This window comes from Ursus arctos, unplaced genomic scaffold, assembly GCF_023065955.2.
Source record: "Ursus arctos isolate Adak ecotype North America unplaced genomic scaffold, UrsArc2.0 scaffold_2, whole genome shotgun sequence".
Lineage (NCBI taxonomy): Eukaryota > Metazoa > Chordata > Mammalia > Carnivora > Ursidae > Ursus > Ursus arctos.
Genome location: NW_026622874.1, coordinates 72,142,418 through 72,165,355, shown reverse-complemented (window position 1 = coordinate 72,165,355; position 22,938 = coordinate 72,142,418). Strand labels below are relative to the sequence as shown.

Sequence of the window (22,938 nt, the reverse complement as noted above, 5' to 3'; positions counted from 1 at the left end):
ACATCACAGAAGTCAGCAAACACTACAAAGCAGGCCTCCACCCTCCACTGCCCCCATGTGAGGTCCAGTTGACCAGCACACCACCGCTGAGCCCCTCATGGGTTCCTTGGAACAATTATGAGATCATTTACATCGCAGGCTCAGCACTGTGCCGCCTGGATTTAACAAGCTCCTTATCAAAGTTACTTATTACCACTACTACCAACAATAATTAAGTAGTAATAATGTTATTATAGTGCTTTGGACATAGTAGGTACTTGAAAAGTCTTAATCGCTTCCCTGTCTGTTCATTATTACGGTTTCTGCAAAAGGGAATCGAAAGTGAATCCATGCAAAAGGAAATGCCAAGGGGACAGTTTGTCTGTCAGGGTCACTTGTGACCCTGAGACAGAGTGGAAACTTCATTCCTTCTCATTGACCACAGTGCAGGGTGGACACTCAGATGCCCAGGTAGCCATGACTAGAAGCCAAAGCCAGTCTCCATGGTCACTTTCTCCATCCCACTAAGTTTTCCACTCCCGCCACGGAGGCTGAATGACTAGCGGCTCTCTTCTACCATCATGAAGCTGTCAGCACCCACGGTGGGCCCTGCAAAGTATAAAGGACAATTTATCCCCAGAGCCGTGGCAGCTTCATTGTTTATGAGATGATAACTGCTTCAGGTAGCAGCAAGTCCCAACATTAGCACCACAAAAGCTTTGAGCTGGACCATCTGTTGCCACGTGGACAATCTGGTAGGCTTGCCAAAGCCATTTATCCGTGTCGAGTGCACATCCACACTGGCCAGTCCTCATGCTGAGCAGAAAGGAAATTTAAAGAAAGGCCCATCGTTTATCATTGCAGACAGCTGGGCTGGAGTGTGGGCAGAGAATTTTTCTTTTTCCTTGAGAAAAACAAAGACCCTGAAGATGGGTAATGCTTGCTCAGCTCCAAGCTCCTGGCTAAGGACTCCCTCCTCTAGCCCACTCCTTTCTTTCTGCTCTTCCAGATGGTAGAACGTAGTCATGGATGCTTGTTTCCCTGTCCCCAAATCTCATGAGCTGGTGGCACGTGGAAGTCTTTGGTTTCGAGCTGGGGTTGCCATGTCTCTTCATGCCTCCTGGAAGGGACCTCCAAAAGCGAAACTTCCGGCCACGTCCAGGGAGACATCGGTCACAAAGGCCTTGACCTTGGAGCTCGCAGCGCTCCCCTGAGTGCAGGCTGGTCGGGAAAACTGGGACACGGGAACTCAGCCTCCGGGACCCCGGCTTTGTGTTCTGCAACATGGTCACACTTCTACCTCGTAGCCCTGTTTGTACACGCGAGGCCACTTGTGACTTTTGTAGGCCTTCACGGAAAGTATTCAATGATGTATTTTGTGACTGTGTTGGTATAAAGACAAAGCTAGTAATATTATATATGAAGACATTTTCATTAACCTAAAAGTTCATTTTCTTCTTCTGGTTTTCCAAGAAATTAAAACATTTTTGTAGACTCTGAAAATGAATGTGGGGAAAAGAATATACTTACTATATAAAAATATGTTTATTATATATGATGGTTAAGATGCTTCTACTGCAACAACCTGTCTCAACTTCTCAAAGGGTGGTTGTAAAGGTTGTGTGCATTGATTAATACCAAACTCCTAAGGCAGTTACGTGGAATATATTAAGCCTTTGCTAACTGTTAGCTCCTCACCTGCTCACTTAGCTAACTGTCGTATTTATAAGCCAGCAAGCATGCTGGGAAGCAGCAGACGTACTGGTTAAGAGCAGAGCCTCTGGAGTGAGAAGACCTTTATGAATAAGTCATAAATACCTAGCCAAACACTGCCACTGCACTGAGGTCCCAACTCAAACCACTCCCTTCTGCAGTATTTTAGTTACCAAATCCCATTTCAATGACCAGTGTTGCCCATATACAAAATCGGATGGGTGGTTAAGGATGCGTGAGCACATTTTACAGGAATCCACTTGACCTGCAAGGGATCGACTCCGTGATTTGATTAGAGGCTTAACCTTTCAGAGTCTGGTTCTGACCCCATGTTCGTGGATAAATCTCCAAAGCTGATAGATCCTGACATTGAAGAGTTTGGTCCAAGGTAAGGTGATATCCCATTTCCTAAGAGATGCAAAAAATGGAGGCATGTTCTAAATTAGCTGCATTATTTTGGACAACCCTTATATGCTCTCTTGGCCTCAGTTTCTCCATTGGTAAAATGACAGTCAGACTACGGAAGTACAGGTAGAATTTGTCTCAGATTGTGGGGGATTCGTGAAGTACTTCCAGGGGCTATTGGGGAGGTCCAATGGGCAAGACCCTGGTCCCCTCCCCTTCTTCTAGAAAGCCCCATTGTCATCTCTATAACTTCTTGGAGTTCACACGTGAGTTTTATGGCCAAAACCGAGTTTTGTGGCTAAAAAAATAAGGCGTGTAAAACTGGACTAGATAGCCCTGCTATTCAATACTAATTAAGATATTTGGAAGCAGTGGGCCAAATCTGAGATAAAACTGAGCAGGAATACATGTAAGATTCTACGCTGAATCCCCCAAAGAACAGCATCCAACTACAGAATGACAGGATATGCTTAGGGAACACGAACAAAAGCTACTTGGGCGGTTTGGCTGGTGGAAACGTCAGTAGGAATTAAAGCTGGGATGCTTTCATAAGACAGTAAACGCAGGCAACTATTGGCCACTGCTGCAGCCGCCAGCGCCACGGTAAAGCATCGTGCGTTTGGGCTAATGTAGCAGAAAGGTCATCCTCGGCACCAGAAAGGTGAATTTCCCTTTCTACTTCTCGCCGGTTGAAACACACGCTGAACTTTTGGGGTATACATGTCCTCGCAATGGTATTTCATGATTTCGATGAGAATTTTTCAAGACTATCCACATCGCTCCCACTCATCCTTCCCTTCTCAAAGTTCCTCGGGAAATTATAAGCCAATAGAAGTATGTTACTATCAAAATCAACAGACGCATTTATGTGCCAGGCTCAGACAATTTCCAAGTGCATGGGATGTATCGTCTTATTAAATCTGATTGTCAGACCCACCCTGTATGTTCTTTTAGCTTCATCTTTTTTTTCCCCCCTAGAGGAGGAAATGAAGGTACAAGGATGTGGTGTAATTGGTACAACCTCATAGACAAGAGGCAGAGCAGGTGAAAATCTGATTTTGCCATGATTTTGCCACTAGTGAGGTCAAGGCCAAGGAACTTCCATGAAGGATTGTAGGAGAGCTGTCTTGGAGTTTCTGGCTTCTGCTTGAATCCTAGGCAATCTCTCTACCTCCTCCTTTAAGCATGACTATGAATCAATGGATCTTCCCATATCTGGCCATCCACATGGTGCAGGAACTCAGAGCAGTGACTTTCCAGTTTATGGAAGAAAACAGAGCACCATTCTGAATGCCCTTGTGAAATCAGACAGCCCCTGACCCTTTTATTTTCTATCAGCATGAGGGGAGCCAAGCAGATGATAGGTCTTCTGCACACTTGCCTCTGAGCTCCACAATGCCCGTGTCCACCATAGACCTGGCCAAACAACATCTGCGTCCTGAACCATCAGCTCGCTCTTCCCTGTTCTGCTGGAGGAATCAGAGATTAGGTGGCCGAGAAGCAAGCTGATGGGGTGGAAGCTTTCACCACTGCCCTCTATTGCAGAAAAATCATAAAGAGGAAGTCTTTCTCCAGAGAGAGTTTGAGAAGCACCAGTGTAGGGGGTTTTCTGATTGAGGAATCTGTAGGGGCTACAGATTGGGCTGAACAGACACTGAAGTCCGTGGTCAGCCTGGGTGATATGTCCTGCGAGGAATGAGCAATGCAAATCACCTAGGACAGTTCCAAGCACATAGTAGGTACGCGACACAACCCTTCTAACATGAATTTCATGATTATTACAGTGCATCCATTTGGGAGGCCACCCGTTTGCGCACAAAAATGAAAAATATTATGTTCACAACCTTAACTTTCTTTGTGTTGTGGGTCTCCAAAAATAACCCCGACCTTTCCTTTCCTGCCGTGGGTTTTGCGTTTCATTTGTACACCGGGCAGTACATGGGATGAGGTCAAGTGGTCATCGCTTACAGATATCCTAGGTCTTCTTTTTCCCTTTTTAAACCGTTCTGTTTGAACTGAAACTTGGGAAGCACACCTTGCTATCTGAGCTCTGGTACTGTAATGCCGCAGGGACAGCCTGCCACTCCAGTCCCGGTCTGGGACAACAAAACGGGAGGGGGGTTGACGCGCCGCTGGCCACTAGGTGGCGAACGCAAGTTCTCTCTGCTTTTACTGTCCGCGTCTGTTCAAACACACTGGCTGTGATCAGTTTAGCACACACAAAAGATGATGGACGAGAAGTGACATATAGAGCAGAGTAAGTTGGAGTGAATTATCCTGAGCGTACCTGACCAGGGACTTTATCACTTCCTTCGTGGCGGGGGGGGGGGGGGGGGGGGCGGGAGGGCTGGAAATGATGCCTGAACTAACTCCACAGTAAATTACTTCTGCTTCCCGTCCCACCGTGTGTGATATGGTATGTTCAGCCAAGCCTGTTTTCCCCTTCTCTTTTTTTCTTGTAAAATACTACATTAAAGAATCCCTCCAGATCTTTCTACTCACCCATGTATCTCGCCTCACGAGTTTAGCCACCATTCAAGTGATCACAGAGAGAGAGAATCAGGTGTCAGGATGCCTTACAACGTGCTGTTTTAGCCAACAAGGCTGTCTTCTTGCCCAGGTGTGTGAGGTACCGCACACGCGGCCAGCGGCTCGGACGCAGTGAAAACCAAAACGAACGTGTGCGCTGAGTGCACACAGATGAGGCCCATCCTGCCACGCTGCTGCGGAATGACGCCTTTCCCGTTTGAAGGGAGCTGTTCCCCGCCGTAAAGCTGGAAGGCGGCAGTGAGCGCGGGCACTTTTGGCAGGTTTGAGGAGTCCAGATGTCCATCATGAAATGGGTTATTTAATGTATCTGTGGGCTGTTTGCAAAATGGGAATGACTCCGTTTTTGCAAACACCAAGTGGGCAAATGCCAAATGTGTGTGCCATCAAAACCCACTTGTACATGGGTACCAAATGCACAGAAAGGACCCTTTCTATTCAGTCCAATGCAAATCAACCATTCTGCATTTCAATTCCTGTCTACTTAGTTCTATTTTTTTTTTTAAGATTTTATTTATTTATTTGACAGAGAGCCAGCGAGAGAGGGAACACAAGCAGGGGGAGTGGGAGAGGAAGAAGCAGGCTCCTAGCCGAGGAGCCTGATGTGGGGCTCGATCCCAGGACCCTGGGATCACGCCCTGAGCCGAAGGCAGATGCTTAACGACTGCGCCACCCAGGCGCCCCCTTAGTTCTATTTCTTACCCAGAAGCAGCTCCATTAGGTCGCCCTGCCAAACTGGGGTCTCTGCAGACCTCTCCCTATGGGGCAATCATCGAACTTCTCTGTGTGCATAACGCTTGGATGTTGCACAAGGCTGACCCTACTCACCTTCATCATAACCCATCAAGTCCTGCTTCCCCGGAAGGAACTGGAGAAATAACCCTGGTTTAAATGAGATGCCTTCACGACAAGATTCTGGAGAAAATAATTTATCTTGCTCAGAAACCAAAGTACGGGCATCGTCAGGCCGCCAACGTCAAACGCATTCCTTAATCCCATCCCCCTAAGCCCATGGCTCTTAGCCTACTGTGCCTGTATGTGAATGTGTGTGCATTGGTGTGCAAGACTACACCTCTGAGAATGTGTTTACAGCACCTGATTCATTTCCTGGGAGGGGAAATGTATCTACGTACACGTACTCAAAGTATCGTAAACATTTTTGGTGGGCTCATGGACCTTCTAGAAGTCTGCGGACTAAGAAACTGTGCTACGTTTTCTATACATGGTTCAAATCACACTGAAAGTCTATTAAAATTGATGGTAACCACCTGAATGCTCATCTTCTATTTGCACTCAATACAGTAGCCTGGATTTCATTAATCACACTTCTGCAACTTAGAGTAAATATTACGAATGGAGGTTGCCTCCTCTAAAGGTCCTGACGGAAGGGCAGATACACTGGAAATGTTAACTTGGAGCAGGAAGATTATTTTGATGAAATGCAAGGAGTTTGTATGTAGCCAACCGATACGGTCTTCTGCGCTCAAAGAAACCTGACCCTGTAGGAGATCATTGCTCAAGGAAAGACTATTTGGGACGTGCTGGTTTTATGTGCCTAATAATACAAATTCACCTTTAAGTCAACCAATCCTAGGGCGCTCAACATCCAACAAGACGGTGGGATCAGATACACTGACCAGCGTTTCACAGACCACACTGTCTTCTGCTCTGCATGCAACCGACCAATAGAAAAATTCACCCCTCACCAGAGTTCTGCCTGATTCACCCTGGCTGACGTGCTTTGCCTGCCGTTTATCTCCTCTGAGTCCTGCATACTGCCCATGTCATTAGGTAATTGTCACAACTGCCGTATGTGAATTACTCAGCTTTCTCAATTTCCTCACACATGGTCCACTGAGGCTTTCCGTCTCCTCTCCTAAGCCCTCCCCCAATGGTGTGAGTCTTCCCTCCCTACCCAAGCCAATTTTGGATGAGGCTAGACATTTATGAAAGTCAACCTTTTCTACCAGCTTTGGATCTCTCCTTCCTTTTTTTCCCTCCCAATGAACTCCAATTGAAGCAGAAACAGCTCAGACATCCCCTTCTCCAGGAAGCCCTTCTTTTTTTTTTTTTTTATGTCTCATTCGACTTTATTTTTTATTTTTTTATTTTTTTATTTTTTTAATAATGATTTTTTATTATATTATGTTAGTCACCATACAGTACACCAGGAAGCCTTTCTTGACTGCCCTTCTCTAGGTTGGATGCCCTTCCTCTGTACTCCCAAGGTCCTTTTGCATCTATTTGTAGCACAGTGATTATACCACGTCATGCTTGTCTGTAAGTCTGTCCCTCAACCACACTGGGACTTCTGTCAGGACAGAGACTGTGCCTTATAACACAATACAGTAGTGGCTCTGTGGTGATTATGGAATTCACAGATGAAGGCTTCTGAGTCCTGACTGCAGTGTCAGCCATGCCTGCTCCCCTCCCCACATGGCCCTCTGTCTGGGCCATATCCCTTCCCTGTTTGCAAGCCTCCTGCTGATTATTTACCTGTTGGGTTGACTAGTCTTTCTCCTGGGTCACTTCCAGGCCCCAGGCCCTTCCTATGCTCTAGGCAAACTCTCTCCTAACCCCGTTGCTGCCCCTTCTCCACTCCCACCTGTTTGGAATCTGTGGTTCCAGTGTCCACATTGCCTATGACACCTGCTGCCATTTTAACTTGAAGAGATTGCTTCTTGTGAGTCTCACAAATTGACGTCCTGGGCCATTTATCCCTGTTTCCCAATTCGGGATGGGGCACCTTTTGGAATAGACTAACTCATCTCTCTGACTGGGAAGTGTTCCTCTCCTCTCCCCAGGGCAGCCTGTTTCTGGAGCGTCTGTGGACAAGGAAATTCCTGTTTCCTGAGGAGAACGTGTGGGGTTCAGACACAATGCGGCTCCAGGGCATCCCTGCAAACGGGCTTAGACACAGAACAGTGGTTCTCAAGGGTCAGCATGAAATCCCTCAGACATGCTTGGGGAGACCAGACTTCCATGGTCTTCCTCAGAGGTTCAAATTCAGTACTTCTCAGGTGGGGTTCAGGAATAGGTATGTCGGCTAAACGCCCCCAGGTAATTTTGACGACAGCACCGTGTGGTTCACAACTTCACAAATGGAGTAGCTCTGTCTCAGTGGTACATCTTGGAAATTGACATTTCATGTGGGAGGTGGCAGGACATTCTAGGTGGGTATGGATTTTAGAGACAGACAGACGCACACTGGTGAGAACCATGGCTGAACCACATACTGGCTATGTTAGCTGGAGAAAGCTACTTAACCCATTTTAGCATCAGTTTCCTGGGGTTTACTTTTCAGGGTTTTTGGTGAACTCAGAGACAGTGTAACTGACCAGTGTTCCTGGTGCCGAGTGTGTGGGAGGCACTCGAGAGGCAGTGATTTCATTTTCACGTTGTGTGGTTAATATCCCTTTAAATTACAACGATCAGCTCCTAGCCAAAAACGAATCAGAACATAGAGTGTGTTCCAGAATGCCATTTCCCCACGATGCTATGCTCTCTGCCTCTTGCGCCCAGTTTCTCTTTAAGTGGTAATACTGGTTTCAGAGAAGTTCCCTTCATTGTATTTTAAATACCATCGGAAGTCAGATTTTGACAGCTCTTGTCTGCACGCATGTGATGCCGGGAGAAGGGATGAGGAGGCAGGCAAAGGCTCCCTCCCTGCCCGCGTGGAGGTGTGCAAAGTGCCTGATTAGCCAGATATTTTTAAAGTTTCATAGGTGTGAGGCAGCCTCCGCTAATGAGAGTTTTAGGGGATTTCTCAAATCTAAAGTGAAGGGTGCCAAGAGTGGAACATGACCTTGGGGCTTTCCTGTACATGTTAACTAATATTACAAAGAACTCTCCGAAAACCCTCTGAAGTCAACTTCGGGAGGTGCGGGGAACAGGTGAGGCTCTGGGGAACTGGCAATGGAGAGTTAATGATGGTTGCCAGAAATAGCTTCGTTCTGAAGGCTGGGGCACAGTGGAACCGGCACCCTGCTAAGAGCGGGCAACAGAGGGATCTGCCCCAGAAAGTGGGCAGGGGCCCCACGGCAGCATTTCATTTGGAGGCAGAAGTTAAAGACAAGCCTATGCGGAGCCACCGAGGCACACAGCTGGACCGGAGTTCCACAGCCCACCAGCCCCACTGCCTCCGCTCCCACACCCCACCGCCAGCTCTTTCCAGCATCCAGATCTGTCCTAACTGAAGACCTCCGGGCCGGGACCTCAGCTCACCGGCAGTGGGAGAACCAAGGCACCCTGGGCACCATTAAGTGCCACCCCCTGTGCTTGGCAGTTCATGTGAGCTAGCTCCCTCCTCCCATGGAGACCGAGAGAAGGGACCCTGTTCCGATTTCACAGGTGCTGGTGGCGCCAGATACGGTGGAGAGGCTGAGGCATGTTCCAAAGTTCTCACAAATGCTAAGCGGTAGACAGGGCGTGGGCTCCTGACTCCCTGTACTTACAGCAGTTGACTCAGGGGACACAAGGTGCGAACGGGGAGGCTTCGGTGGGCTGCAAATATGGCTCTTGTGAAGGAAAAAGAAAAAAGCCATGACCTCCAAAAGGATGACAAGGCAAACCTGGGATTCCAGCAAGAGCCAGAGCCCTCCTGATGGGGGGCTATTCTTCTATATTCTTCTATTCTATTCTCTGTTCTATTCTTCTGGGCGAGGAGTCATGCCCACGCAAAGCAAGTGAATAAAGGAGCTTCAACTCTAGTGGGCAATTCTGTTGCTGTGTGGGGAAACTGAGGCAGAAACTTAGGTGAGCGGACCGGACCGTTATGGGATTGGGGAAGGGAGCGTTAATGACAGGTATGACCCAAGGTCATGGGGACGAAGGTAACTCAATGCCAGGTGTTTTATTCAGGCTCACTAGATGCTGAAGTGAAGGGTTTTATATCTTTCCGGGCCCTGTCTTAATCACCACCGCACGCCCCAGCACCTAGCATAGCACCCAGCACGTAGTTTCACCACACTACCTCCCTGTCCCTGCCTACCGGGGAGTGCCGTTCGCACATGCATGGAGGGAGCCAGAAATCCTGGGTTCGAGGACTCGTTCTGCAGCCAAGTTCTGAGTAGACCCAAGTTCTGAGCAAGACAGAGTTTCTCCATCCGCAGAATTTGTAAAAATTCCTTCCCTACACACGTGGCAGGGGCTGCTGTTCAGAAGAGACACAAATGTGCCCCTTCTATGGCAGCCATCTGCGGCACAGCCCAAAGTGCTGGATCTCAACCTCGAAATATCTTTGAAGTCTCACACTTCATCTTAAGGAAAAAAAAAACCTATACAATTCTATATTCTGCTCCATAATATATTCAAGTTTGTTTTATTAATAAAAAATAATGTTGTTTCCCCCCAAATTGAGTCCATGTGATATTCTAAGAGGAGGTCTCCCCCCTCTCCCCCGCCGCATCTTCCTATGCCTCCCGGTGCACGGCGTGTCCCAGTTTTAAAAAGCCCTTTGATAAGAATAAAGCAAAAATAAAAGAAAACTATAAAGCACTGAACAAGTGTGAGGCATTCTAGGAGTTCTTATTTATTAATAAATAATTGTTTTTAATAATTAATGCCAATCAAATCCATTTAAATGGCCTAAGCGAGTCCTTCAGGAATTAGAGGCAGCCTTAGCCACAGCTCAAGACAAGCAGAGCCGGAAAGAGAACCTCTCCACTCCCGATTCCGTGCCTCCAGCGAACATTTCTGTTTCTCTCCAGCGCTCCTGGCTCTTAGATTGGGCTGCATTTTCCACGACGCATGACAGGCACGGCAAGAACCAACCAACCAACACACACACACACACACACACACACACACACACACACACACAAACAGCAGCCACAGCGAAACCGCAGCCACAGCTCTGCGTCCTGAGTGCCTTCCAAGCCCGTCTCACTCTACTCCACAGCAGTTACGTCGTGGCTATTCCAGCCCATTCGCAGAAGAGGAAACGGAAGCTTAGGGAAGTCAGCCATTCTCCCAAGGGCACCCAGGTGGAAGCAGGGCTGAACTGTAGTTCGAAAGCAGAGGTCTACAAACGGCACCCCTGGACCAAATCTGGCCAAACGTCAGGTTTTGTAAATAAAGTTTTATTGGAACACAGCCCTGCACAGTCTCGTCTCTACTACCTATGGCTGCTTTCAGGCTATCGTGGCAGAGTTCAGTCGTTGCATGGGAGACTATAGGCTCCAGAAGGCATAAAACATTTACTACCTGACCCCTTGCAGGAGAAGTTGTCTGGCTCCGATGTAGAGCTCTCACTCTTCATCTCAATCCATACTTTTAACAGCTGAGGTTCTGGCTTTGTGGGAGCCTGACCCTGAAGTCTCACGGAATGCACAGCAGAGGGCAAACTGTGGTCCAGCAGAGGAAAGGCCCTGATGGGAAAGCTGGGTCCACACCTGCTCTGCTTCCAAACGAGGGACCTGCAAGGATCTACACAGTGGGCCTGGCCTTGACACTGCTGCTCCCGTGAGTTTTTGAACACTCCTACCCAACTCCATCCACTTGCCGAAATTCCTTCCCTGACCCCCAGTACTTCATGGTCATGTCCAGATTCCTGAACATGGCATTGGGGACGCACATCCCTTCACATCTCCCTAGCCTCGGTGCTTGCCATTTTTTTTTTTTTTTTTGGAGGGATTTCTATCTCTGTGCCACATTTCCATGTTTCTGAGCGTCCTCTGAATATGACTCTCTTGCCTAAGGGGTGACTTGCTGATGTGACTAGTCAGAGCCCAGGCTGATGTGGATTGGCAAGTGTGGTCCCTGTACCTTGAAGGAGGAGAACCCTGTGGGAATGACCTCTCACCGTCACTGTCCCCAGGTGCTAGGAACAGTCACATTACTTCATCACTTTCTGTTCCCTCTCCACTCTTCTTCCCTGGGGAGTTAAGTCAGGACAGGTTGTCCCCTTCCCTGCCATTCCTACTATTGTAGATTCAGAAGGGGAGGGGTTTGCTTATGTTTTCACCTCCTGTCTCACCAGAACTATGCAAAAGCAGATTTTAGCTTGCTGGCTAAGCCACTGGCCGGGTTTATTTCAGCAGCTAGTGTGTGTAGGGCTTACTGTCTTGGGCAACTCAGACCTGAGGAGGGATCAGTGGCAGGATTTGGCTGTCCCTGTGCTCCTGGATGAAAAACACTACATGAACCCCCAAACCCATTCTGCAGTCTAACAGCTCCACGCCAGACACGTGGAATCTCATTCAGCTACCCTGAGTCTCCTCAATTTCTACATATTGCTCCCTCTTTAAATGAAACACGCCTCTCCAACTGGCTAACCCCTACTCAGTCTTAAGGGCTCAGTACAGGATTTGTGGAGGGTTTTTTTTGGGGTGGGGGGCCATGTCTTTAGGACTCTCTGGGTTGTACATCTCTGTTCCAGGCTCTGAGAACTTTCAGTGCCTTCTCCTGTTCTGGCATTGATTATACCTACTTGCAACCGGGATTGACTTCTCAAGGCTCCCACTACACTGGGAAGTCTTTGCGGGTGGCTATTGTCTTATTCATTCATGTCCCATTCTCCCAAATTAGCAATCCATTGTCATAGGGTGCATGTAACCCTTAGGGTGCATTTGACTGCAAGTAACAACTAAGCAAAGGTGGCTAAGACCCAGCATCTCATGTTGGCTTAAATGGAAGTCCAGAGCAAGAGGATCCTGGGGTTGGTTTGGGCTTTCAGGAATGTCCCCTCAGATGTAGGCCACCTGCTATATATTTTTTATTATGTTAGTCACCATACAGTACATCCCTGGTTTTTGATGTAAAGTTTGATGATTCATTAGTTGTGTATAACACCCAGTGCACCATGCAATACATGCCCTCCTTACTACCCATCACCTGCTATATTAGGGAGGTCTCCCTTCCCGGCCATGAGGTGGATATCTCAGCTCTGGACATTACATCTTCACATGGTTACTCCCAAACAGGAAGAGGGGTGAAGAGGGCCACTGAATGCTTTCTACAGCTCTCCCTGTTCTAACATTACAGGGGAGTATTTCCCAGAAGTCTCTTTCAGCTAATTTTTCCATATATTTCAGAGGCCAGAGTGAGGTTACATGCCCTCTGCTAAACCAATCTCTATAAAAAAGGGGAATCTTTCTATTGGGATTGGCTTGTAAGGATGGTAGTTTGTTGGCAAATAAACCCCCAAATGGCTATTCACTCTGCAAATTTTGTACATAGTGGGCATTTTGTATTCAAAGAACTATTGTCACCAATCAAAGATGGGGGCACCCCTGTGTCGCTTTCATAAGGGGGATGTCCTAGTCAAGGAGGGGAGAAAAGCTACCCTGTTGAAAACTCCATACTCTGGCACCATGCCAGACAGAGTATAAGGGAAGGTCATGGAACGAAAGACGGCTGCAGCCATCACTGGCCACCCCAAGAGAGCCGGATGCTTCTAGAACAGGTTTTAGTTCTCTTCAGTTCAATAACGAATTACTGACCACTTCTTAGATGCCACTCCCAGCTTGAGAGCATGGGACTAGAGCTGCAAACGGAACTGAGGACAGCCCTTCCTGAAGCTTGCATCAAAGAGATCCACAGTGGACAGAGAAAATGAGGAATTACCAGCCACGGAGGTTCACATTCTGCCCATTCATTCACTCATCAAATATTTACTGCAAACCTACTATGTGCCAGCCACTGTTACCTGTGTTGGAGATCTAGCAATGAACACAGAAAGGGTCCCGGCTTCCATGAAGTTTATATTCTAGCTGGGGAGACAGATGATAGGAACAGAAAGGTATAGAAAAGGGAAGGATACCTAGGAAGCAGGGCTGCTAATAAACAGGGTAAGTGATGGAGAGAGGATCCAGTTACATGAAGGGGTGTGTGGGCGTGCGCCCTCAGCAGAGGGCCCTGCAAGGATGAGGGGCTGAGGGTAGGAAATAGTTTTGCCTGTTCCTGGCACGTCCAAGGTGACTGATCAGAGTGAGTGAGGGAGAGAGTCCAGGGACATGGTGAAGTTAGGAAGGAAGGCAGCGGCTTTGTAGGTCATGCTAAGGAACTTCTTTAAAATACATTTGCCCTACCTACTCTCGCGCTAGCATGAGCAGCATAGATAAGAAATGCATAAAATACTTCAAATAGCAGCTGTGGGGCTTGCTCGAGCACATTATTTGTTATTATGTTATTTGAATTGTAGGATGCAGCTAGCATGAATACTGCTGTTTGCACAGCCTTATTTGCTTGGTATGCTGTGGTCCTGGTTAATGCAGGCGTCTGTGCAATCTTCCTGTGTTCTATGGCTTCCCGAGAGAAGCACCATCGTGGACTCAATAAACCTAGCAATAAAGCCCGTATTAATAATGCATGCAGAGCTATATATGTCTATTTACAAGGTGCAGAATTGCAGTCCAAATGCATCCCTTCTCTCTCCTCAGATGAATGTAAGTGGCCCGAGCTATGTGAGATGAGGTTTCCCTCCCGACCTGACACCCCTTTTCACCACACTGCATATTAAGAGCTGAGCTAAGTGCTGTGCCAGCCCTGGGACCACTGCATCCACATCACCCCTTGGATCTGGGACGATTATTTATGCAGGAAACAGGAGATAAAGCATGCCTCGAAACATGCTATGATTCACAGCTAAAAAGAGAAATAAGTAACTGGAAACCATATGAATAAAGAGATGGATAAACTTTCTTGGAAGACATTCTTTATAAGAGAAGAGTTCAGTGAGGCAGGAGGATGCAGGAGAGAAGGCACCTAACGCGTGACGCACACCTACTGTGTAACAGACTCTGCTAGGATACAGGTGTGTGTGTGTGTGTGTGTGTGTGTGTGTGTGTGTGTGTCTGCCAATGTTCATGTCTCCCTCAAATTCACAGTGTGAAGTTCGTGTCTCCCTCAAATTCACAATGTGATGGCAGTTAGAGGTGGGCCTTTGGGAAGTGACTAGATCGGAGGGTTGGAGCCCCCAGAAATGAGATTCAATGCCCCTTCCAACATATGAGGTCTCCGAACCAGGAAGCGGGCCCTCACCAGACACCAAATCCGCAGGTGCCTTACCTCGGGCTTCGCAGCCTTCAGAACCGTGAGAATAAATGTTCACTGTTCAGAAGCCACCCGGTCTATAATATGCTTCTATAGCAGCCCAAATGGATGAAGACAACATACATCATTTTTTCCCCCCACAGGATAACAGAAATATTCAGGACACTGGGTCAAGGGGAATATTAGTATTTCTGAAAGCCTACTATGTGCTAGATAGTTCTATAGACACTGTTTCATTTTACTGACTCCTCATACCAGAGCCACAATGTCACTGATCAGTCAGGATGGACTAACGTTGCTGCTGTAACAAGCGACCCCAGAGTCCCAGTGGCTTCCGGTCACAGAGGCGTCTCTCTCGATCACACTGCATGCTCGGTGTGCACCAAATGTCTCCTGCTCCATGACATCTCCGGGCTCGGTCTGCAGCACTAATCATCATCATGGATGAGGGAACAGACTCCCTGGGGAGCTGCTTGGGGGCTATGAGAACTTCTGCCTGGAAGCGACAGACGTATGTTCACATGTAATTGGCCAGAGCAAGTCACGTGACCAAGCCTGAGCTGAACAGGACAAGGGTGCATGATCTCCCTAATCGCCCTAACAGCCTCCTCACAGTCATCCCTGCCTCTGGTCAGAATGATAACCCTTCCAGAGTGCAAATCTAGCCACGCTTCCTTCATATGAAAACCTTCGTTCCTTCCCCCTTTCAAATATCCCATTCACGAAAAGCCTACTATGCGCAAAGCACTTTGTCGTCTACTTTAGGATCATGGTAGTGGCCCAAATAGCAACCTCGCTACCTTTATGGGATTTACAGTCCAGAGGGGGAGACCAAACTTAGTCAAGAGTCCAGATGCGTGTCACACGGTGATGGTGATAAATTCTAGCAAGGAGAGAGACACAGTGTGCCATGGGATGAAGTCCAGACTCATAAAGGATGCATCCTGGCATGTTGTTATGTATGCACTGTGCTTTTCTCTCTGCTTCATGAATCTTAAGATTATGTAGAGCAGGGAATGCGTCTTCTTCATAACTTTATTTTCAGAGACTTCTCTAGGGCCTGTTACATAACAGGAGCTCGTTATTCCTTGGTGGTTGATTGAATGAATAAATAAACCATGTATTTTATTCTGTGAATTATACTTGTTTGTTGTTCCAAACCTGGGGTGAGATGGGTGAGGAACCGGGCAGGAGGAATAGAAAGAAAGGTAAACCATGTTTAAAGTAATGGGTCTTGGTGTCACAAGACCTCGGGCTGTGTCCCAATAGTGGCACTTGCCAGTTATAGGACCTTGAATAAATTACCCCTGCACTCTGATCCTTAGCGCTTATCCCATGGGATGGTGTGCAAGGTGAATAAAAAAAGGCACGTGAAGCATTTACTCTGATGCCCGGGCATCAGCAATCCCTCACGAAGTGCTAGATCACATCAGTGTTAGTATTATTTCTTGAGAATACCTTGTGTTCTAGAAACTTGGGAGGTACTTCACACGCATCACCCAGCACCATGCTCACAGCCAGCCCCAGGCTTCCCATTGTACAGATGCACACACTGAGGCCCTGGGAGTTGAAATATCTCTTGCTACGGCACATGAAGATTAAGCCATAATGTCAGGAAAATCGTAAATTTCTGCCATAGCTGTTTAAGGACAAGGGAAAATGACAAAAAATAACCTGCACTGGGGATTCACTTCAACACTGGTCTTCAGCGGTTTCTGTCCCTTTGCTAACCATCTCTATAGGCCCCAGGGATTGGTGGAAGCTGTTGGTTTTGCCAAGATTACATTCTGTCTCTTCACAGGGCCTACTCAACTAGAATTACTCTTGATATACTTTACCTTTACTGTTTTTCATGTGAAAGCAATCCCATCTTTTTAGAACTTCCGTGAATATTTAATACACATAAAATGCTGCCGACTTTCACTAAGGACATAAATTGATTAAAAAAAAAAATACCTGGCACATAGCAAGCACTAAAAATGCTGGCAATTATTATTATGAAAATATAGTGTAGGCAATTAGTCAAGAAAAAGAAATAAAAGGCACTGAGACTAAAAAGAAAGACGTAAAACTATCTCTGTTCTCAGATGACATGATTTTGTCTAGAGAAAATTCTAAGAATACACACACACACGCAAAAAATTATTAGAGCTAGTAAATGAGTTCAGCAAGTTTGCAGGATATGATAAACAATGTATATGATATATATACAATATATGCACTATATATACATATATACACACACAATACAAGTTTGCAGGATATTTATACTATTGTGTAATAGATTGTATATATAGTGCATGTATTATACATTATATACTATATACATATATACAGTATACACTATGTACACCATATATATCTACACTATATATATACATCACTTATATTTCCATACACTAGCAGTGTACAATCTGAAAATGAAATTAAATGAAAACAATTGAAAAGAATAAAATACTTAGGAAGAAATGTACAAAAGAAGTACAAGACTTGTACACCAAAAGCTGCAAATCATTGCTGAAAGAAATTGAAGATGGCAGATAAATGGAAAGACATCCCGTGTTCATGGATTGGAAGACCTAATACCATTTAGACGGCAGTCCCCCCAAACCGATCTGCATATTTAATGTAATTCCTATCAAAATTTCGGGTGCTCTTTTTGCAGGAATTGGCAAGCTGATCCTAAAATTAATATGCAAATGTGGGACACTGAGGAGCCAAAACCATCTTGGAAAAGAAGAAAGTTGGCAGACTCACGTTTCCTACTGGAAACAATCCAATTACCTATTAACTGATGGTGGATAAATAAAATACAGCATATCCACGCAATGGAATGTGGTTCATCAATAGAACAGAATGGCATATTGATACTTGCCACAACACGGATGAACTTTGACGACATGCTAAGTAAAAGAAACCAGACACACAAGCACCTGTCGCATGATCCCATCTGATATGCCCAGAAAAGGCACAACCAAAGAGGCAGAAAGTACATAAATTCTTGCCAAAGGTTGGGAGTAAGTAGTGAGGAATGGGAAGTGACTGCTGATTGGTAGGAGTTTTTTGCAGTATTGAAAATGTTCTGGAATGAGATAGTGGGGATGGTTGTATGACCTGTGACTATACTAAAAACCACTGAATTAGGTGCTTTAAAGGGTGAATTTTATGGTAGATGAATTATCTCTCCAAAAAAAAGGGGGGGGGAATTTAGTGTAGGAGGACCCACACTTCTCCAAAGCCAGTTGCCTCAATGTTCTGAGCTCAGCTCTGACACCAGCCGAGAGGTGTTGATACCTAACTTCTAAGTACGTTAGTGTCCTCATCTGTGTCAAAGATAAAAGAGTCTCTAAGCCATGAGGATTTCTGGACGGACTCTAGGAGTTCATACATGTGAAGTGCCTAAGACAGTCCCTGCGTGCACTCGGAGCTCAATGAGCTGCTGTCCCTGGCCTGGAGGAGTTATAATCTAGACAGATGGTTGACACACAAACAGAAAATGACAATACAGCATGTCAAGGGCTGTAATGGAGAGAAACACCAGGTATTTTTGGAGCAGTTGGATAGCCTAGCTTATCCAGCCTGGGGCAGCAGGGAAGTCTTCCTGAAGGACATGATACCTGGAGGGAACTTAAACGACAAGAAGGTGTCAAGCAGGTAAAGGAGATTTTAATAATTCCAGGTAGAGCAGCACAGCCAAGGCTCCCACTCGAGAGAAAGAGCATGGCACCTTCTGGGAAGAGGGAATGGGAGATGAGACAGGAGTGAAATATGGGGCTGGGTTGGCAAGCAGGGGTGAATCCACGAAGAGCCTTATAGAGTTTATTTATTTTTTTAATGAATGGGCTTTATCTTGGGGATAATAAGGAGCCATCAAGGAGTTTTAAGTGAGGAATGATAGAATTAGACTTGAATTTTTAAAGCCCTTGATGGCCTTGGGGGTGGAGAATATTTTAGCGATGGGCAAAAAAAGAGCCATAAAGAAAAATCATCTGGGTGACTAGCCTGTTTTCCAGGCTGTGAAGATACGGAACCAGCAAGTAGAAAGAAACCAACAGTGTGGTAAGCGATCTGGGTGGGCGGGGCGGGTGTGAAGGGCAGTGAGCTGTCCAGTATGGCTTCTGCAGCCTTGGTTTGGCTGAGAGGGACAGGTGGTACCTTCTGCTGAGGGGGAGAGCCCATGAGGAGGAGCACGGGAAGAGGAGGAAAGAACATGTTTTTCAGTATGTGCAGGTTAAGAATCAGATGTCCGTTGGCCTCCAGGTGCTGCTGCCAGTTCTTCAAGGCCACGGTTAGCAGCTCCATCCTTAAATTCCAGCATTCATCGCTTCTAAAGAGCTGGTGTCTCATGGCTCATGTTTTCAAGTTCTCATACTCAAACTGCTAGCAATCACAGGCATCTTTGTGTGAGCCTGGCCATGCGCCTTCGTTCTCTGAACTTGAACTGTATGACCAATTTGGGTAAACAGTGATTCCTTTCCTATGTCGCTCACAGGGGGAGCTTGTGGGAATGAAATCCACGCATAGAAGTGATGTGTGTGTTGTGAAGTCTTGTATATGCAGAAGGTGCTATCATTATAACATATAACAAAATAAATAATAATTCCATGAAAAATGAAGGGCTTCTGAACCGGTTTTCTTAAAGACAATAAATGCTTAGATCAATCATAATAATGTTAATTAATACCTGGCATCTATTTGACACTTTGCTGTTTGACGCATTGCTTCCACATTTATTATCTGAGCAGATTCCTCCTCGTGTAGACAAGTCTGAGATAATCATTTTGTAGATGAAGAAATAGAGTGGTAGAACACTTAAATGTATTTCCCAGAGTCGCCTAGCTAGTAAGAATCAGGGGCGGCCTGACTCCTAGTCCAAGAAGCTTTCCTCTATACTATATATTCTCTTTAAAAAATCACTTAAAGACCTGGGTCTCTAGATTCTAGATTACAGTTACAATATTTATGGCCATTACAGAGACTGCTGATGCCTATCTGACGTCTGTTTCCCTCTTGTTACTTAACAGCAAAGCTCTGATTACATCTGGTGTGGTAAAGTGTTCAGCTACTGTGGCACATATCCCAGCCTTCTTTGCGGCAAGATGGGGCTATGTGTCTAGTTCTCTTCAATTATATAAAAGTGGAAATGAGTAATAGTATGAGAAAGTTTTTTTAGAAGGAACTGAGTTCATTGGGAAGTGGGTCCTTTTTGCCTTTCCTTCTTCCAGCCGTCTGGAATGGGGATGTGATGGCTGGAGTCCTTGCAGCCATGTTGGACCCATGAAATGACCTTGAGGATGAAACCCTGAATTCCTAAGCCACCCTATAAGCCTGAACTGCCTACCTCTATACTTTGTTTTTAGTTTTATTGAGGCATTATTGACAAATATGAACTTTATATATTTAAGGTGTATAACATGATGTTTTGATATACATACATTGTGAAATAATCACCACAATCAAGCTAATTAACATATCTGTCACCGCACAGTTACCCTTCCTTCCTTCCCTTCCTCCCTTTTCCTTTTTTTAAAAAATGAGAATACATAAGACCTACCTTTTTAGCAAATTTTAAGTGTATTGTTAGCTGTAGTTATATTGCTGTACATTAGATCTCCAGAACTTATTAACCTTGTGTAATTGAATAACCAACATCTCCCCATTTCCCCCCTTCCCCCAGTCCCTGGTAACCACCATTCTACTCTTTGCTTCTATGAGCTAAACTTTGTTCTTAACACGAAAGAGGCCAAAAGAAAAAAAAATCCACCACATTTAAGTCCGCATCTTCTTGGCTTTTCTGTTAAATGCAGCCAGTAACTGATACAAGAAAATAGCCTAACATCTCTTTCCGCAGGGTTCACAGCCAACACTCCCCAGCTCCTAGATCTGGGGGAGATGGGTTCTTTCCCACCGCCACTTAAATTCAGATCTCAACATGAAGTCAGCGTGAATTAGATATAAGTTCACGGGATGGTAGGGTTGGAAGGTAAGCATCTTCTCGATCTGTGGTCTTCCCTTCCAATGTCCGTAGGCCATGGAATCACTGTGCACATTTCCTCTGCTGCCATGCCTGTGGTCTGACAATGAGAGGCATTTCTTTCTTACCTCGCTCTTTTCATGCCAGCCCAGCGGACTGTCGATTGCATCTAAACGCACTCCATTATCATCAGGGCAAATGGGTGGCTGGAACCCCCGGCCAGGCAAGTCAACTGGAGCAAATTGACGTTGCACTGAAGCAAACCGGAGACCTAACGAGCGATCCGGGGAAGTTTGGGGACAGCTGAAGGCTGCTCGGCGGCTTGCACTCCCAGAGACAGTTTAATGTCAGCGTCAGCGGGCTCCACGTTGGCAGCCTCCTATCCTCGACTTCAACTCCACACCCGCTGACATTTTCCTTTCTTTCAAATTGGCAGCAGGAGCCGGGGAAAACCTAAATTTAACCTCCAGAGAATATACCACATGACATTTGTGGGCCTTGCATGTTCGGTTTAAGACTTTGAAAGCTAATTTAGCCATGCGATGCCTCCATAAGTGATGAGGGTTGAAATACCTGAACTTCTGTCATTGTTAGGCACTGTGGTTCCACTCTGTCTCTTGAGACTTCATTCCTTAATAACTGCTATCGTAAGCCCCAGAGGATAGCACTAATGAGTATTTGAAAATGCCAGGTTCTTGGCACCGTGTGCTGATTTAAAAAAAAAAAAACCTAAATAACACCCATCAGTATAATGGTCACTCAGCGAGGGGTCTGGGGGATGTATTATGCCTGACTTGCTTTCTCATTTCCATCCCTCCCTTGAATTCCCGCATCCTAAGTACAAGCAATTAAGTGGCTCTCGGACCAAATCTTAATTAATTCGAGGTTCTGTGACCAAAGCCCTGAAATAAAATGCCATATAAGCAATACATATAAAAAATCACTAAGCCATGAAGGGGACAATAATACAAGGATTAGCTTTGGAGAGACCAGTGATGGCTGCTTAGTGACAAATCGCTCTTCCTCGTCTGGGCTGCCCAGTACCTAACCTTGCTGTTCAAGTTTGAAATCTTAGTTTCGAGTTCCCAGAATCTACTATAAAGTATCTGAGACGGAAAGAAATCAATTAGATACCCATTCCTTGGGGAAAAGGACTTTCTTATTTGTCTTTGTGGTTTCGACATCTAGCACGTAGTAGGGATTCACCACGTTCCACTTAAACTGGACACTACTAATCAAGTCCCTGCACGCTTGACATTAGCGCCAACATTCCACACTACCTGCTGAATCTTGACAGTGGTCTCCTTATTATATGGTGTCCAATCCAGCTGGTGTATGCAAAGTTGGGGGACCTGTCGGTGTGGGGCTCTTCTGTGAGTAGTTAGATACTCTCTCCATATTTGATTTTATCTTCATACATTGCTCTGAAAAATCACACTGACATTATTCTTTCTCCCATAGCATTTAAAGTCTTGAAAGTGGCAAAGTAATCTTGGGCACCCATAGGAGGGCTCCCATCTGGCACACACATGACCACTGCCAGCTATTTGACTACGAACGTTATCAAAGGGTGTCTGTCCATTAACGCCTTTGCTGGGCATATTGATTTTTATTTTTCAGAAGTGGCCAGCTACTGTCAGTATTAGCCAGTGTCAGAAATTAACCTCAACAAACCTGTACAATGGGTTTAGGCAGCTCACTCACAAGTCCCAGGGCGAGGCTCGGGTTACACATTCAGTTAGTGAGGAATGATACTTCTTTTCTCTGTGCCCGTTTGAGTTTGTTATAAACATGGTTGCTTTGTGCTAGCCTAAGACCTTGGAAACCTTACCAAGGCTCATTTCTCTTTTTTATAGAGATAAATCTCCCCAGTTAACAAAAAGAGAGGCAGCACAGTCGCAAGAAAGGGGAGAAGGAAAAGAAAAAGGGGGAGGAGGAGGAAGGCCCTCCCAACACAGCGGCAGATAAAGAAGCATCAGAAAAAAATGAAGGATAGTTTTCTTTCCGGTATATATAGCACCAAACTCACACGCAAGCCCTCCAATTCAGTGGGAGGCAGCAGAAATGTAGGATCAATTTAAGAGAACAAGAGCGAAGAAGACATACAAATGGCCAACGCGTACATTAAAAGGTGCTCAATATCACTCATCCTCAGGGAAACGTGGTTTTGACAAACCACAATGAGATATCGCCTACACCTGTTAGAATGGCTGTCATCAAGAAGACAAGAGATAGGTATTGGTGAGGATGTGGAGAAAACGGAACTCTTGAGCGCTCTGGGCGGGAATGGAAATTGGCACAGTCGCTATGAAAACCAGTATGGATAG

At 45.9% G+C, this 22,938-nt stretch overlaps 1 non-coding gene across 2 annotated transcripts in view; it reads left to right on the top strand.

The window, feature by feature from the left end:
* LOC113270821 (uncharacterized) overlaps nucleotides 1-16,757 on the top strand; it is a 255,478-nt gene extending 238,721 nt beyond the window's left edge. For both annotated transcript variants that reach the window (XR_008960398.1, XR_008960396.1), the window contains exon 11: nucleotides 10,925-16,757. This is a non-coding gene — a transcript (uncharacterized LOC113270821). The remainder of the gene's footprint in view (nucleotides 1-10,924) is intronic.
* Nucleotides 16,758-22,938: the final 6,181 nt, after the last annotated feature.